Genomic DNA, 15,354 nt, shown 5'->3' on the forward strand with positions numbered 1-15,354 from the left:
TTATGCAACCATCACCACTACTTAATTTTAAAACATTTTTATCATTCCAAAAAAAAAAAAACCCCTCTAGCCTCCCCCTTTTTTCCTTTTCCCTGTCTTCAGAGAACCACACTAATCTACACTCTGTATGTATGGATTTGCCTATTCTCAACATTTCTAATAAATGGTATCATTACAATTTGTGATCTTTTGTGTCTGGCATTTTTCACTTTGCATGAAATTTTCAAGGTTCCTCCATGTTGTGGCATGTATTGGTACTTCATCTTTTTTTATTTCCGAATAATATTCCATCATGTAGATATGCCACATTTTATTTATTATGCATCAGTTGTACATTTGAGTTGTTTTCACTTTTTGGCTATTGTGAATAGTGCTGCTGGGTACTGAATTTTAAGAGGGAAAAATATCAAGAGCTTTGCTCTAGACATCTTAAGTTGGGAGAGGCGGGAGCAAAGGGAGATTCCCCTTGGCCTGTCCACCCATCCTCCCAGTCTGTCATGTGGGCCTGCCTCCTTTCCTTTCTCCTTTGCTTCCTGTTTTAATAAATGCTTGTTTATTGGTGTGTTAGTTGCCTGTAATGATTTAGTTTTAATTTTTTAGTGTATTTGGTCACTAGTGACTCTCTTAATGGTCAAATATTCTAAAGCTCCCTAACTTCATTTCTAATTCAGACTAAATGAAGAATAAACTGTTTAATATCTGAATATAATTACTGGAAACCCGCGGGATCTCTGTGGTGAATATTTATTAAATTGATGCTCTTATGAGCAAATTTGGTAACACTGCATTTTTGTGATGCAACTCCTATTGTAAACACAGTAAAGAGTTCCACATCTGAAAGATACCAAATGAGTCAAAGCTGACCTGCAGCTCTACAGAAGTTGTTTATCTAGAGCAGTTTGCTCAACCACAGTTCTTCCAGAAGGCATTTTTAATTATGATATCTCATTGCCATTCCAGTCACAAGCCAGTTTCAACTGGGACATACAAATCCAAATGACAAATATCTCTACACATGTAAATTAAACTAGTATAACTGAGTCTTGCCTAGGACATGTGACCCCAAGGTATTTCAACCAGTATTGCAGTAAGCTAATGTATTTTAAGCTAAAAATGTCACCATGAAGAATTTTAAACAAGATACCTTTTATGAGTAATAGAATCTTTTTTGAACCTAGAATGTTTTACTACAAAATGTTTTAATCACAGCAAATAAGTATTCCAAAATAAATTACCTGTCTCTTAGACTGAGCATTTTAAATGTTAAATGGATAATGCAGTTAGGAAGAACCACAAAAAAGATCAGGTTAATAGCATAAATGTTTCAGATTATTTTAAGACTATTTTAATATATGTGGTTAAAATGGAGGCACCTCAGCTGTATTAATTTTTATAATACTTTAAAAAATTCAGAGGCCCATACATCTAAAATATGTATATCATGCCATTATTTAATCATCTTTTAAAGAACAATTTTAGTTAAAACAGTATTTCATTTTCTGTAATTTTTCATAGTTTGCTTTCTGTAATTATATTATTAAATTATTTAACAGTATTGAATTATTGAATCAAAATAAGAATTATAATATTAGCCCTTACTCTTCATCATTAGAGTTTTTGAAATTATGTGTACATATTGATAAAGTACTTTAATACGTTATACAGGATATTTCAAGATGCTTGAACAAATTTGCCTTCGCTGCTTTATAGGAGTTAGTAATTACATTTACCACCTCATAAAAGCAACAATGCTCTTAAATCCTGTATTTTCTTATTACTATTATTATTTTCCCCTTATCTGTGTTTTAAAATCTTCTTTATTTTGAGAAATATTAAAAATTGTAAATGCGGAGAATAAAATGAAAATGTTAAGTACTCATATCCTGTAATTAAAAATTATTACAAATTCATTTTTTATAAAAAATATTAAACATAAAATTCAAGTCCCCTTTGCCACATTTTCTCTTCCCCATAGCTAACCACTAGTGTGTAATATTTCAATTTACTTTGTATACTTTTATGTCAATACATATACAGTACTTACATATTATATATTAACACCTGTGTAACCAATATTTTGTGTTGCTTTTTTTTTTTTTAACATCAAAGATGGTAGGTGTAGTTTATGTGCCATTGTGCACTTTGATTTTTTCCATTTGAGATCCAGCCACATTGAAATGTGTAAATCTAGTTCATTCTTTTAACTGCTCTTGTATATTTATATCATAGACATTAAACTGTTTAGCCATTCCATTGTTGAAGCTTTACAATATTGTAAGTGAACATTTTTGAACATATATCCTGGTTCACATGTGTAAGATTCTGAAAAATATATAATGAGAAGTAGACTATTTGGATCATAATGAATGTACATTTTTAATTTTTCTAGATCTTGCTGGTTTGAAGCAGCTTTCTGAAGTAGCTCAACAGTTGCACCCCTTGAGCAGTGTAAAAAAGTTCCTGGTTCATTTTTTCTTGCTTGCTTTCTTTCTTTCCTTCTTTCTTTCTGCCAATATTTAATATTGAACAGGCTCTTTAATTTTTGCCAAACTAATGTTACCTCATTTAACTTTTCATTTTCTCAATTACTGTTGGGGTTGAATATGTTTTCATATGCTATGGTCCATTTGAGTGTCCTCCGGCTGTTCGTGTTGTTTGCTCATTTTTCTAATGAGTAATTTGGCTTGTTATTTTTGCTTCTATCATTAGTTTTTTAAAGCTAAAATAACTCTGGGATATATTTCTTAAAATAGTACAGATCCTAGTACATTGTAGAACAAAGTACACCATATTGATCTATTTTAAGAATATGAACATTTTAGTACAGTGACACATATGTGGAAGAAATAACTTTCTTTCTATATATAATATAATAATAAATCTCAAATTATCCAAACCTGCCACTTAGGGTAGGTGAAGGCCCAACTAATATTACTCTCAGTTTCTATTTCCACATTTTCTTTAGTGATTCTGCATTTTTTTTCTGCAAATATTTATGATGTCTTTTCTAAATTCATTCACTAAATACTTAGCTTTTCCTGTTTTCTAGAGCTACAAAGATACAAGCTTAGAAATTTGCCTTCTATCAACAAGGGACCATTGTGCGTAACTAAACCAGATGATGAAGTGTCTTCCTAGCAGCATAAAATGTATGCCTGTATTTTAATATTTTTAATTTTGTGAAGAATGCTGTTGATGAGGTTGCACTGGTTCTCCTGACTCTGTCCCAGGATGCCTTACCTTGGTGTCTTTGATTATCATATCCTTAGGTGAAAATCCCTTTCTATAATTATAGTGTAGGAAAGAGAACAGCAGCAGCTGAACACCTATTACGTAATTTGCAGTTTGATAGTAAATGTTTTGTGCATGTTATCCTCTTACTCTTCAGTAGGGTTTCATTTTTGGTCTTGGCGGTGGTGGTGTGTTTTGCTTTGATTTGGTTTTATTTATTGTACGCCTGAATCTAACATGAGGCTGACATTTTCCCCTAAAGATAGTGTTTTTCTCTTGCTTTACCATTGGAGTGTCAAGGGGGTGGGAAGACTTCAGTACTCCATTTACCTCCTTCTTGCCACTTCACCCCTCCAAACACATGCTATCTAGGTAAAAGTTGTGTTGGCTGTACAGAGGCATCTGTGAGAGTCCTCGTCTCCAGCCCCACCTCCACTACCACTATTTTGTCTCTCCTATCTGGAAACTCTGAAGCGCTTGATATTTCTATTCCTGGTCTTTCACAAACATGTTACAAGAGGTCATATAAATGTTAATTCAACAACTCTAGGAAACAACCTTTAAAAATATATTGCCTGTTGCCACTAATGTACTTAGCGCAGTTAATTATTTTAGGGGGAAATTTTTTGTAATTCCTTCATCTAATCACTTTAATATTCATGATGAAATAAAGGAAGGTTGGTGGTAAACTCTCATTCTCATTACCGTTTGGCAGGTTAAGGACATAGAGCAACAAGAGCAATATGTGTGATGTTTCCTTAACCCTTCAAAGAACTACCCTACACAGCTCTAATCCAGTGATGTATGGGATAGGAAACTGAAAATGTGATTATCTACCTAAAAGTGAGGGCCATCCACTAGTGCGTTTTCAGCAGTTAATCAGCTTGTCGTAAAAATGTACATGGCATGTCTGCCTAGGGATGGGGGTGGGGGACAAACATGACAAGTTTGCCAGGCTTTATATTGTCTGAATTGTTATTATAGTTATCTTCCCTGAGGCTTCACAATCTATTTAATAAGAAATCAATCTAATCTGTTTTTGCATAGATTTTTCTATGCTGCTGTTGTGTTACTCCACAATTAAATAGGAGAAAAACACTCTAAAACTGAAGCAGGAAAAGGTGTATAGACTACAGATTTTCACAGCTAAAAAAACTCCCATTAAATAACTACGCATTTTAACCACTGTCAAATGTTTGGTTTGCATTAATAGACTGCTTATAATCCAAGGAGGAATGTCTTGAGTGTGTGTGTGTGTGTGTGTTTATTGTGTATTGTGTATTGTGTATTTCTTCTAGACTTTTTTTTTTTTGGAGAAAAATAATAGCCAGTTATTTTAGGATCCTATGATGTGTAGTCTTTGCTCCAGTCCAAGTCAATTAAAGATTGATCTACTTCCCAGATTTAGTTACATTATCAATAATGGGGCTATTTCAGCCGCAGAGAAAATTCAAGTAAAATTATCAACCATAATACAAGAACTAATGCTTACAAAGTACAAAATGCGGAAGTGTATCTGTTTTCTGAACAACATTAGCAAATGTCTTTCAGTAAAGACATTTGTAAATGACAACTGAAATAGTATTATATCATAAATGAACATAAAACAAAGAGAGAAATTATATTACTGAATGAAGTAGTTTAATCAGAATAAGTCTAGAAGTTAACTTGGTAGAACTTCGCAACCACTAACAAAATAGTGACAAACCAATGATCACCAATGGCTACTAAAATCATCAGCTGGAAAGGTAGTGGGAAATTTTACAATGAATGGATCAGGCTGACAGGACATGAACCCACTTATCTATCTTATGTTAATATCACAGAAAGGGAGACAGCCAGAAATCACAGTCACCTGATACGATGCAATGAGAAGTATGTAACGTCACCCATGACATGTTCTTGCCCTAAAATTATTTAAGCATCTAGATATTAATATCAGTTTATGGGGAATACAGGAGACAGAGGAACATGTCAGTTGATACTGTACAGATACATTCATTAGAACCAGGCTAAAATTCTACAGAGCAAATGAAATTATTTCAAATAGGAAAAAGAAGAGAGGGGGAGGTAAAACTATATATCAGAAGATTTTTAGAGACATAGCAACCAAATGTAACATATGGACCTTGTTTTTGTCCTGATTTAAACCACCCAACTGTTTTTAAATTGAAACAGGGAATATGAATACTGACTAGATACTTGTTGATACTAAAAATTTTACTGTTAATTTTTGGTGTGATAATATTATTGTGGTTATGTTCTTTTTTAAAGTATCTATATTTAGAGATAACATTTCAAGCATTTATTACTGAAGTAATAAGATGTCTTGAGTTTGCTTCAAAATAATCCAGTAATGTAGAGAATATAATGTAGAATAAAGATGTCAATGAAATAAGTTTGACCACATGTTCACTTTCTTGTTGAAGCTGGGTAATAAATACAGAGTGTTTGTTATACTGTTTTTTATTGTATATATTTTAAATGTTGCATAACAATTTTTAAAATGTTAGGTGATTCAGATCTTAATTTTCTGACTGAAATTGCATTTTAAAAATTAACCATAATTTCAATGTTTATAAGATTAGTATGGTTATATTTCTTACAATCTGAGTGATAAATATTCTTTTTGAAAATTTAAATAAATACCATTTATTAGCTCTAACTTTTACAATTTAGAGATTATAAATTTACATAATATGCTCCACATACCATGTAATACCTTTCCTATCAATGATGTTCACTCATGGCAATGAATGGGACAGGGAGAAAAAAGAGGAAAAGAAAGATTAAGTTAGTCAACCTCTCCTCTGTTATGTTGTAAATTGTCATTTCTTTTTGGATTCATGTTTCTTAAAAGAAACCTGGACATTAAAGCTAGAAATTTAAGGCAGTCTTGACCAACCACTTACCTTTTCTGTTTGCCTTGAAGGGTACCTGTTCAACTCCTGATCAGTGTTTATGAATCACACACTGTTTATCAAGAATGCTGTTTTAAGAGACTTTACCCTGTCTCTCTATTATCATTATCGTCATTCCTTCTTATTCATCCTGTTAGGCTTTTTTCTGCTTCATTCCCCTACAGCAGTAGTTAGGAACATGTGGGTGATAGAGAAGAGTAGGAAACCAGAGTGGTGGGTAAGGGGATACGGGACAAATTAGGGATCCATGAGAGTTTTCAGAGGGATTTAAAACATTCTAGAACCACTTTTCTAGGATCCACATGTCTTAATACATAGAAACATAGTATATGCTATGTAGAATATTGACTGTTTCCTTATGGGTCCACTGTTTCTCCAGGATAGTTATTAATAATCCTGGGTCTGTGGACTGTCCCACATGTGAATTCATTCCTCCTCCTGCACTAAAACAGCTATTCATGTTTCTTGTCCATGAATCAAGAGCTGAAAATGCTGTTACAGAGAGAAACCTTTCTTTGTCAAAAAGCAAAGCAGAAATTTAACAAGTATATTATGCTCTCTCTTTTCACACTTATAATTAAATTTATTAATTAAATTTTTACTGTTTATAAAAATTAAAAATCTTTACTTTGGATAATCAGTAGACAGAAAGTGAATATCATTCTTTAGACACACACCAGATTTGATAGTACCTTTACATGAGTAGCAAAGATCTCTCTGTGTAAATGATTGGGGGAATAAATGTTTAATTACAAATTTAGGCTTAAAATTCCTTTTAAGTAAATTTTTACATAGGCTTTTCAAAGCACTTAAAATATGAAATAATGTACGAAATTAAATTGTATGCATCAAATAAAACTGTAATTATGAATTTCAAGGATTTTGTATCCCAGCGTGTCTCTTACTGTAGACTGCTACAGCTTAGTCCCATGTTAATGCTGTGCCCAGTCTCACATAGAACAAATAGAAAAACAGGGCCCTTTTCTTGCTCCTTACCAGCATCTGCTTTATTTACAAGTATAAGATATAGATGCTTTCATGCAGTTCTAGCAGAAAATAGTATGTTTATGTGCCCTTTCTTCTTTATTTTAAATTTTTTAAAATTTCCTTTCTATTTCTTCACCTTTGGAAGGTTTTAGAAGAATAGAAATGAGGGAGGCAACAGCATTTTGTAGACCATGGACACAAATAGTTCCCAGTAGCCCCTCTATTTCAAGGCCAAATCTTTGCCCAAATAGGATCCTAAGTTTGTGGCAGGATATTTAGGAAGAATGTCTGTTGTTGTGTTTAGCCATTTTACTCTTTTCATCTCAGTTGCTTTCATTCTTTCAAATGTCGCTTGAAATATTAGAAAACCTTCCTATTCTGATTTCTACTTTGACTAGTTGGAACACCTGTTGTGGGATGGGCATAAACAGAAGTCATGTTTCCTGTATAATTTATAGGGATACCAGAGGGAACTGTTTGTCTCATTTTTGTCTAGTACTACATCCTTTTTGATCTTCCCTTTCCCATATGGTCTTCTGACTCTTTTTTTCATAGATTCAAAGCACTAACACAAAATGCTTTTGTCAAAGAATATTTAACATCTTCTGAAATTTGTTCACCTCTAGTCCCTATGAAGGTTACTTGAACTGTATTTCCTGTTCCTTTCATGTTTTTGCTGTGCATCAAATAAGCAATTTTCCCCTCAGGAGGCTGGTCATGATATTGTTTATTTAAATCTTAACTTTCCCTGGAATGCATTTTAGACAGCTGTTATAGGGATCCAAAAATATACAGTAGAGTAGCACAAAGGAAAAGTAGAATGAAGAACTGAGAAAACAAGTATGAAAACAAAATAGAGCCATGAATAAGACCAAACATGTTCACCACAGAGGCTGGGCATACATTTTACTCAAACTTGCTAGCAGCCAATGTAAACCAAGAGTGGACTTTTATTCCACATTTTGCTGTCCCTGTTGCTCATGATTTTGTAAAGACGAAAATTGTAAAAGCACATTCTGAGCATGGCCAAGTTTTTCAGGTAAAGTGTCACTGAGGGAAATATGAGTCTGACTCTAGGCCCTTGACCTCTTCTGCCTTCCATGAGGTATCAGGTCTGCCTTCCTATAGCCATCTTGTTTGCTCATTCTGCTGGTCACACCAGTGGTTGGGTTTGGAGTGGAGATGGATTGACGCAGAGCCTCACTAGTGGAAGGCAACTCAAGCTTCATGTCCTGTTGCTGATGGGTCAGGAACAGCTATAGCCTACATGAAGGGTGTCATTTTTAATTCAAGTGCTCTTGCTTTTCTGTAACCTCGATATCACCCTCAGATCATATAAATAATTATGAAAAGAAGCCCTTTGCCCTGTCTCATTTGTTATGACTTGCTTAGTTCAAACTATAGGCATGTACCATTTTCAGGGGCAAGGTCATAACACATAAAAATAACTAAACTGCAGTTAGGGACCTGTTGTCACATTTTCACTTTTCCTGGCTGCTGAGATCTTGGGAATAGCCTTAGGAAGAGAGGGGACTAACGGCCATTCTGATGAAAAGCCAGGAAGAATTAATTAGTGGCCCTTCCTTGGGAAGAAAGAAATCAGTCTCCATCCAACAGAGAATTGCCCAGGATCTGACAGCATGGTAAAGAGAGACTTGGTCAGTGAAAAACCAGGAGTTTGGAGGAAGAGGTTTTGTTTTGTTTTTGTTTTCATTGAGATTGATTGTGAATGGACACTAAGTAAATTTGGAAGGGGTTTCAAAAATATAGTTAAATACTAAGGAGGATTGCTTTCAGAGTATTTTTGCTAGGAAACCATTACTGCCTGGATTCGTGATTTTTCAAACTAGGGTCCTAAGAACCCCTCTGAGGTGGAGTGAATGTGGTGGTGGAGATACTTGTTTGCCTTCCAGCTCCCCCGTCCTTCAGCTGGGCAAAGCAGTTCACTTTCACTGTCTTCACGTGTTGACCTTCCTGCCTTCACCTTACTGAACTAGCTTAGTGCAATGATGAAGAGCTATCCAAACTTGTTTTGGGAAGAATAATCATGATATATTGTTTAATTTGTGTAACTGCTCTATTTGTTCTGACGTTAGACAGAGAGCATAAGTCTCTAGTGTAAAGAATTTATTTCCTGGGCAATCCTTATCTGACTAAGAGCAACAGATAAAGGCCCTGTTTCCGAAACAGGAAAAACAAAACTGGTTGTAACCTGACAGTTACATAGTAGTAAGTGGTATGAATTTTCAGAACATCAGAAGACAGGTTATAGCATTAGAGAACCCTCTATTCCATCTTAGTCTTCTAGATCCTACTTCTCACCATGCTTATTGTAAGTATGAAATGAGCTCACGGACATTCTTGTTGAGGGTCAGGGTAAGGAGAAATCTGACCTGCCCACAGGTGAATGCCTGGCCTTAATAAGACCAGGGACTTCCATAGGAATTATATTCAAAAAGCGGCATTCTCAGCATAAATTCACGAGCACTCAAGAAAGCTAAAGCACAGAATGCATTTAACCTAGCTAAGAATTCACAAGAAACTAATGGAATATTTTACAAATGCATTAAGAGATAGACGGAGCAAAGTTTTATATGTACTAATTAAAACAGAAGCCAAAGCAATGTTAGATAGAAATAAAAATCTTAAAGTATGTTGTATCTCCTGATCATAATTGAAGATTTCATTTAATTATAATTAATGACGATATAGAAATTTAAGTGTTTGACAGAATGTGTTACTTAGTTAAGGTAGTTTGTTTTAAATTTATCCTGTAACATTCTTAAGTAGAGACAAACTTAAGAATTATTAGTAGTTATTTTGCCATATTTCCTTGGGGAGGGGAAAAAAAATCCCAGATGCGTAATGGGAAATACAGAGTGACAGGGAACTATGGAGCCCAGTTCACATAACTAAGAGGATTCTGGAATAATTCTTTAAAAAGCAATTTGTAATGCCTGGAGGTGTTAAGTAATTGCAATGTGAACTCATTGCCAAAAAATAAAAACACAAAATGAGTTTACCTTTTTTTTTTTTTAAACTTAGAAATAGACCTTGGAATTGACTAAAAAGTAGACTTAGCTAGAACTTCTCACAATAGATTTAGAATCCAGAAAGCCTATACATTTGCTAATGGAGTAATTTTGATTAGTGGAAAAATAAAGCCCACCAATGGCACAAGAAAAGGTAAAACATACGTTATAAAATGAGCAAATCACAAATTGAAAGTAAGACAATAACGAATTGGTGGAGAAAGAGAGAAATGCAGTTTGGAACTTACGTCCTGAAGCCACTGAGATTTCATCTGTAAACGTGGGCGTTTTTAAACTCTAATTCAAGAATTAATATCTACAGAAATACAGACTTGTGTGGAACTTAGGATCAGAGCTCAAAATGGTAAAACTGAGAGAAAATTGAGGAGTGAAACATCAAGGAAAGGCCACAATGTACAAATGTATTTTAAAAATTTTTCATAGTAAAGATTAATATACATCTGATTCATGTATTAATTACATCTATTTAATAGAAGAACACTTAAGAATAATTTAGAGAATATTGTGTACCAGGCACAGTGGCTCATGCCTGTAATCCCAGCCTGGGCAATTAAATGAGACCTTGTCTCTTTAAAAAAAAAAAAAGAAAAGAATATTGTAATATTGTAAAAAACTATGGTGTGACAGTGAAAGTAGATCATGTAACGCTACTCATTTGAGATGGTTTAAACAGCCATTAAAGAGGTCATCTGTCATGACACAGGGGGAGAAATGTCAGATTTCTTACACATGTAGTGTATTATTTTGTTGGTCTCCAAACTGGCTTATTCCCAACCCCTTACAGTTTTCGAGCTGTGGAAATCAAGGTGCAGTCTAGACTGTGGCGTATAGTTCATATTGTTCCATACCTGTCTCACTGGAGACTTCATGTTCAAATTCCTATCTGGGTGCTCCCAGTACCAGTTGACCTTCTTTTCATAGATGAGTATAAGGAGAGTTAGGTCTTGGTTTTTGTTTTTAAAAGTTGCTTCACACTTTTGTTTGTGATAGATATGTGAATGTCTCTTTAGTCGGCATAGTGCTGGGCCCTGTGACATTGACATCAGAGTCGTCTCTTGTAGAATGCTCTTCTCACCATGTATTTCCAGCCTCTAACAATGGCTGGCGCTCAATAAATGATCAACAGATATTTGTTGAATGAATCCATGTGATATATGCAGTAAACGTCTTTTCTATAAGATACAAAGAACCCAAATCGGGAGGAATCTGTCTCTTTTGCAGAATGATTGAAACAGTTTCTAAAATTATGTAGCATTAATCTTTAAAACAACAACCCAAAGAGTTAAGATCAGCTATCATCTATTTAAGCATCCTACTCAATGCCAGTTCCTGGTTAGATGCAGGTAGAATTAATATACTATCTTTACTCTCAAGAAGGCTGCAGTCTGGCAGTAGAAACAGGTAGGTAAACAAATACTATAGTTACAGTGTGAAAAGTGCAAAAATAGAGATAAATTATTGGGTACATTCACGATAAAAAGGAGGAGGTGACTAACTCTCCTCAAGGTAATTCTGGAAGGATGATTGTTGGTCACCAGAGAAGGCTATAGATGGTACATAGTCCAGACAGTGGGACACACCCATGCTCCATTCATAAATAAAACAATTTCTAGGATAATTTGAGTTATCCTTTCTAATTAATACTGAGTAAAATTTAATTTGTTATTGGCTATGGTTTATTTTTTCAGCTATTAATGAGTTATATTTATATATCAATATACATGTATATGTAAAATTTCTTGACACAATTATTTTTGTTTATTTATTTTTTTGAAACAGGGGCTCACTCTGTTGCCCAGGCTGGAGTGTGGTGGCATGATCACAGCTCACTGCAGCCTTGCTTGCCTTGAGCCTTGCTCTCAGGCTCAAGCAATCTTCTCACCTCAGCCTCCCAAGTAGCTGAGACTAAAGGCGCATGTCACCATGCCCGGCTATTTTTTTTTTTTAAACTTTTTTGTAGAGATAGGGTCTCACTTTGTTGCCCCGGCTGGTCTCAAACATCTGGGCTAAGCAATCCTCCCACTTTAGCCTCCCAGAGTGGTGGATTATAGGCGTGAGCCACTGTGCCAAGCCTGATTTTTTTAAATAAAGCAGTAAATTTTGCAGTTTGACCATATTCTAATTTCAGGCTAAGAACTGGCTCTTTTTCAGAAAGGAGTAACCCTTGGATCTTGTCCTAATTCAATATGTCTTGCTAAGAGACTAGTAACAGTAGCTTGTGTATACTTGTGATAAAATGAGCCCTACCTAGACCTGAAAGAAGGTGAGGGAAATGGCATGGCAGAATTACCATATGGCTCCATCCAGTTCTCTACTGTCCCCTCTCCTAGCGTTTACCTACTGGTATCCACTAAAGCAGGCTTGCTCACATCAGACAGAGGAACCAGGAGAAAATTGGGTACCAACTTAAGTAAAACATTTTTTTAAAATATTCCTGTTATTGCCGGGTGTGGTGGCTCACGCCTGTAATCCCAGCCCTTTGGGAGGCTGAGGCGGGTGGATCATGAGGTCACGAGATCGAGACCATCCTGGCTAACACGGTGAAACCCCATCTCTACTAAAAAAATACAAAAAATTAGCCAGGCATGGTAGTGGGCACCTGTAGTCCCAGCTACTTGGGAGGCTGAGGGAGGAGAATGGCGTGAACCTGGGAGGCGGAGCTTGCAGTAAACCAAGATCGCGCCACTGCACTCCAGCCTGGGCGAGAGCGAGACTCCGTTTCAAAAAAATAAAATAAAATAAAATAAAAATATTCCTGTTATTATAGAAGGTGATACAAAGTGAAGGTAAACTTTAGAGCATTCTGTTTCATGGGTATATAAACAAGTTATATGGTACCTGCATGTGCCATTCTAGAATTTGAGTAATTCTGAAAGAATTTCCAGACTCTATTCCTGCATGTTCTACCCTAAAAATAGCAGTGGAAGTGTGAAACAGTATGGTGTGTGAGGCAACTGCAAGCAGTTAGAAATGCTTCAAATGTAGGTTTGTGTGGGAAAGGGCACACTAGGAGGAGCCAGGTGGTGGAGGGCCTTCTGTGCCATCTGAGATGTTTGCATTTTATCCTGTATGGATCTATTGTGCATTAGCAGCAGAAGAATGACATCAGAGGTGAGTGTTTGAAAAAAATCACAGTAGTAGCAGCAGGGAAGAGAGCCTGGCAGGATGAGAAGTTAAATCCAGGAAGACCAGTTAGGAGAGAGACTGAAAGAATGACCCAGCCAAAAGAGGATAAGAGGATAAAGGCCAGAACAGTGTCAGTGGTAGTAGAGATGAATTCAAAATGAGTGATAGCCATATGTCAGATACTGCCTTAGGCTCTGGCCGTTGTCTGTAAACAAGGCCGTCTCCCATATCCTCATGGAGGTTACACACTAGTGGGAAGAACAAACAGTAAAATTACTCCCTGCTCTTCAGTTTGAGTGACTGAAGGTGGGAATCACTAAACAGGAGTCAGTTTAGAGGGAAATAATTTCAATACGTTGAATCTGAGCTGTGTTATATATCCAGTATGCAGTTGGAAATAGTCTACAGTTACGAGTCTTGGGCCCTTTTCAGAGGGCTAGTTTGTCTTTGTTAGTTTTAGGATAACATCAGTGAGGATTTTTGGATGCAAACAATAGAATCTTCTCTGGCTTATGTAAGCAGAAAAGCAACTTTTTAAGAGCTATTGGGTATCAAGTCATGGAGTCTCTAGGAAGGCCAGGGAGCCAGAATCTGAATCTGGGTTTCCAGGAGCGGTGCCTACTGCCACCACTGTATCCACCACAAATGCTCAGGATCACCCTATCTCCACATGTGGCTTCTTGTGGACTTCACTCACTGGCCTGCCCTCTGGCTGGAGGGGATTATGAGCAGGTAATTTTCTGGCTCCTAATATGGGAAACAGAAAAATAAGGAGAGTTTTCAAAGATATTGCACAGCCATCAATGTCCAACAAAGATATTTTTGCCTCTATTTGCATCTGAATGAAAAAAATTAATTTCAGGAGTGTGTAGAATTTTATAGTGATCTACAACATATTTTCATGTAATATTATGATGAAGGCACATTGTCTTCCTGTAAACAAAACTGATTTTTCGCATTAAAATGAACTGTTTTGTTAATTTGGTAATCAATTTGCTTTTGATTGATGTTTACCATCTGACTGGACAGCCCCAAGGTTATTAGTGGATTTCATTCTAAATGATTGTTATTAAGTTATTAACATATTAAATTATGAATATATCTTCCCATTGAAACAAAGTTATCATGGGTGACTCAGTTCCTGTATGTATTTTAAAATGTGTTTCACATTCCAGTGGAAGCTCCTAGAACCCAAGCTGCTTGGCATCTTCAGAAGAGAAGTGAAAGGGAACCGGGATGGAGTCATTTGTGGGCACAGTGCCTACAGACACATTGTAGACATTCAATAAAAGTTGGGGAAGTGTTTCTAGGAATAGATGGTTGGAGGGAGAGGAGGAAGAAATAAGCCTATGTTTCTAACATAAAGCTGCCTGTGATTGTTGTAATAAACATGGGTTTATTAGAACAATTGCATTCGGTGGTTTAAAACAGCATTTCAAATTTCCATCTGTTTTGTTGTCCAATCCCTGAGTCCCAAAGTAGTGAACAATTTGAGAGTCATTTGAAGTGAGTAATTCAAAAAGAAAATAGGCTGTTATGAATAACATATAATGACCAGTTCTCAGAATTATAGAAGTTTGTGTGAAAGTAGTTGGGCTGAATAGATGATCTTCAAAGTATACCATGGAACTTTTTATTTATTTTTAATTTTCATTATTAGCTTGTTTTTCTAATGATTTATATATGGTACCTTAAATGGAGGAGGGAATATTATCGAGGCTTCCCATTGCCTTCACCTAGGAATGCCTATTATATTTTGGTAACCAAAGGTCCTTTCAGCAGCAAAAATGCTGTTTGCTTGATTGTTACACAACGAGGCTACTGGAACTTCCTACCTAGACTCAGGGAGAATAAGTTGACCTGCTTATACTAGGTAATACCTGGTAATTTATATAATCCTGACCTTTCAAAACATTAAAGAACTTGATTTTTTCACAATTTAATTAAGCATCTGTGTGCCTGGCAAATGCTAGGCACTTGGTATAAAGAGATGAGCAGAACAACCACAGCCCTTGCCCCATTTGAGCAATTAGCTG

General features: G+C 35.7%; 1 protein-coding gene across 14 annotated transcripts in view; it reads left to right on the forward strand.

Moving 5' to 3' along the window:
- Nucleotides 1-15,354, forward strand: part of PKP4 (plakophilin 4) — a 227,166-nt gene that overhangs the window by 131,567 nt on the left and 80,245 nt on the right. Inside the window, exons 1-2 of one of the 14 annotated variants that reach the window (XM_054548908.2) lie at nucleotides 2,395-2,446; nucleotides 3,050-3,149. The exons of the other annotated variants lie outside the window; for them this stretch is intronic. The gene's annotated coding sequence lies outside the window, so the exon portion shown is untranslated. Of the gene's footprint in view, nucleotides 1-2,394; nucleotides 2,447-3,049; nucleotides 3,150-15,354 lie in introns of those variants that run through there. 14 annotated transcript variants of the gene reach the window in all.

Source organism: Pongo abelii, chromosome 11 (genome assembly GCF_028885655.2).
Source record: "Pongo abelii isolate AG06213 chromosome 11, NHGRI_mPonAbe1-v2.0_pri, whole genome shotgun sequence".
NCBI classification, from domain to species: Eukaryota; Metazoa; Chordata; class Mammalia; order Primates; family Hominidae; genus Pongo; species Pongo abelii.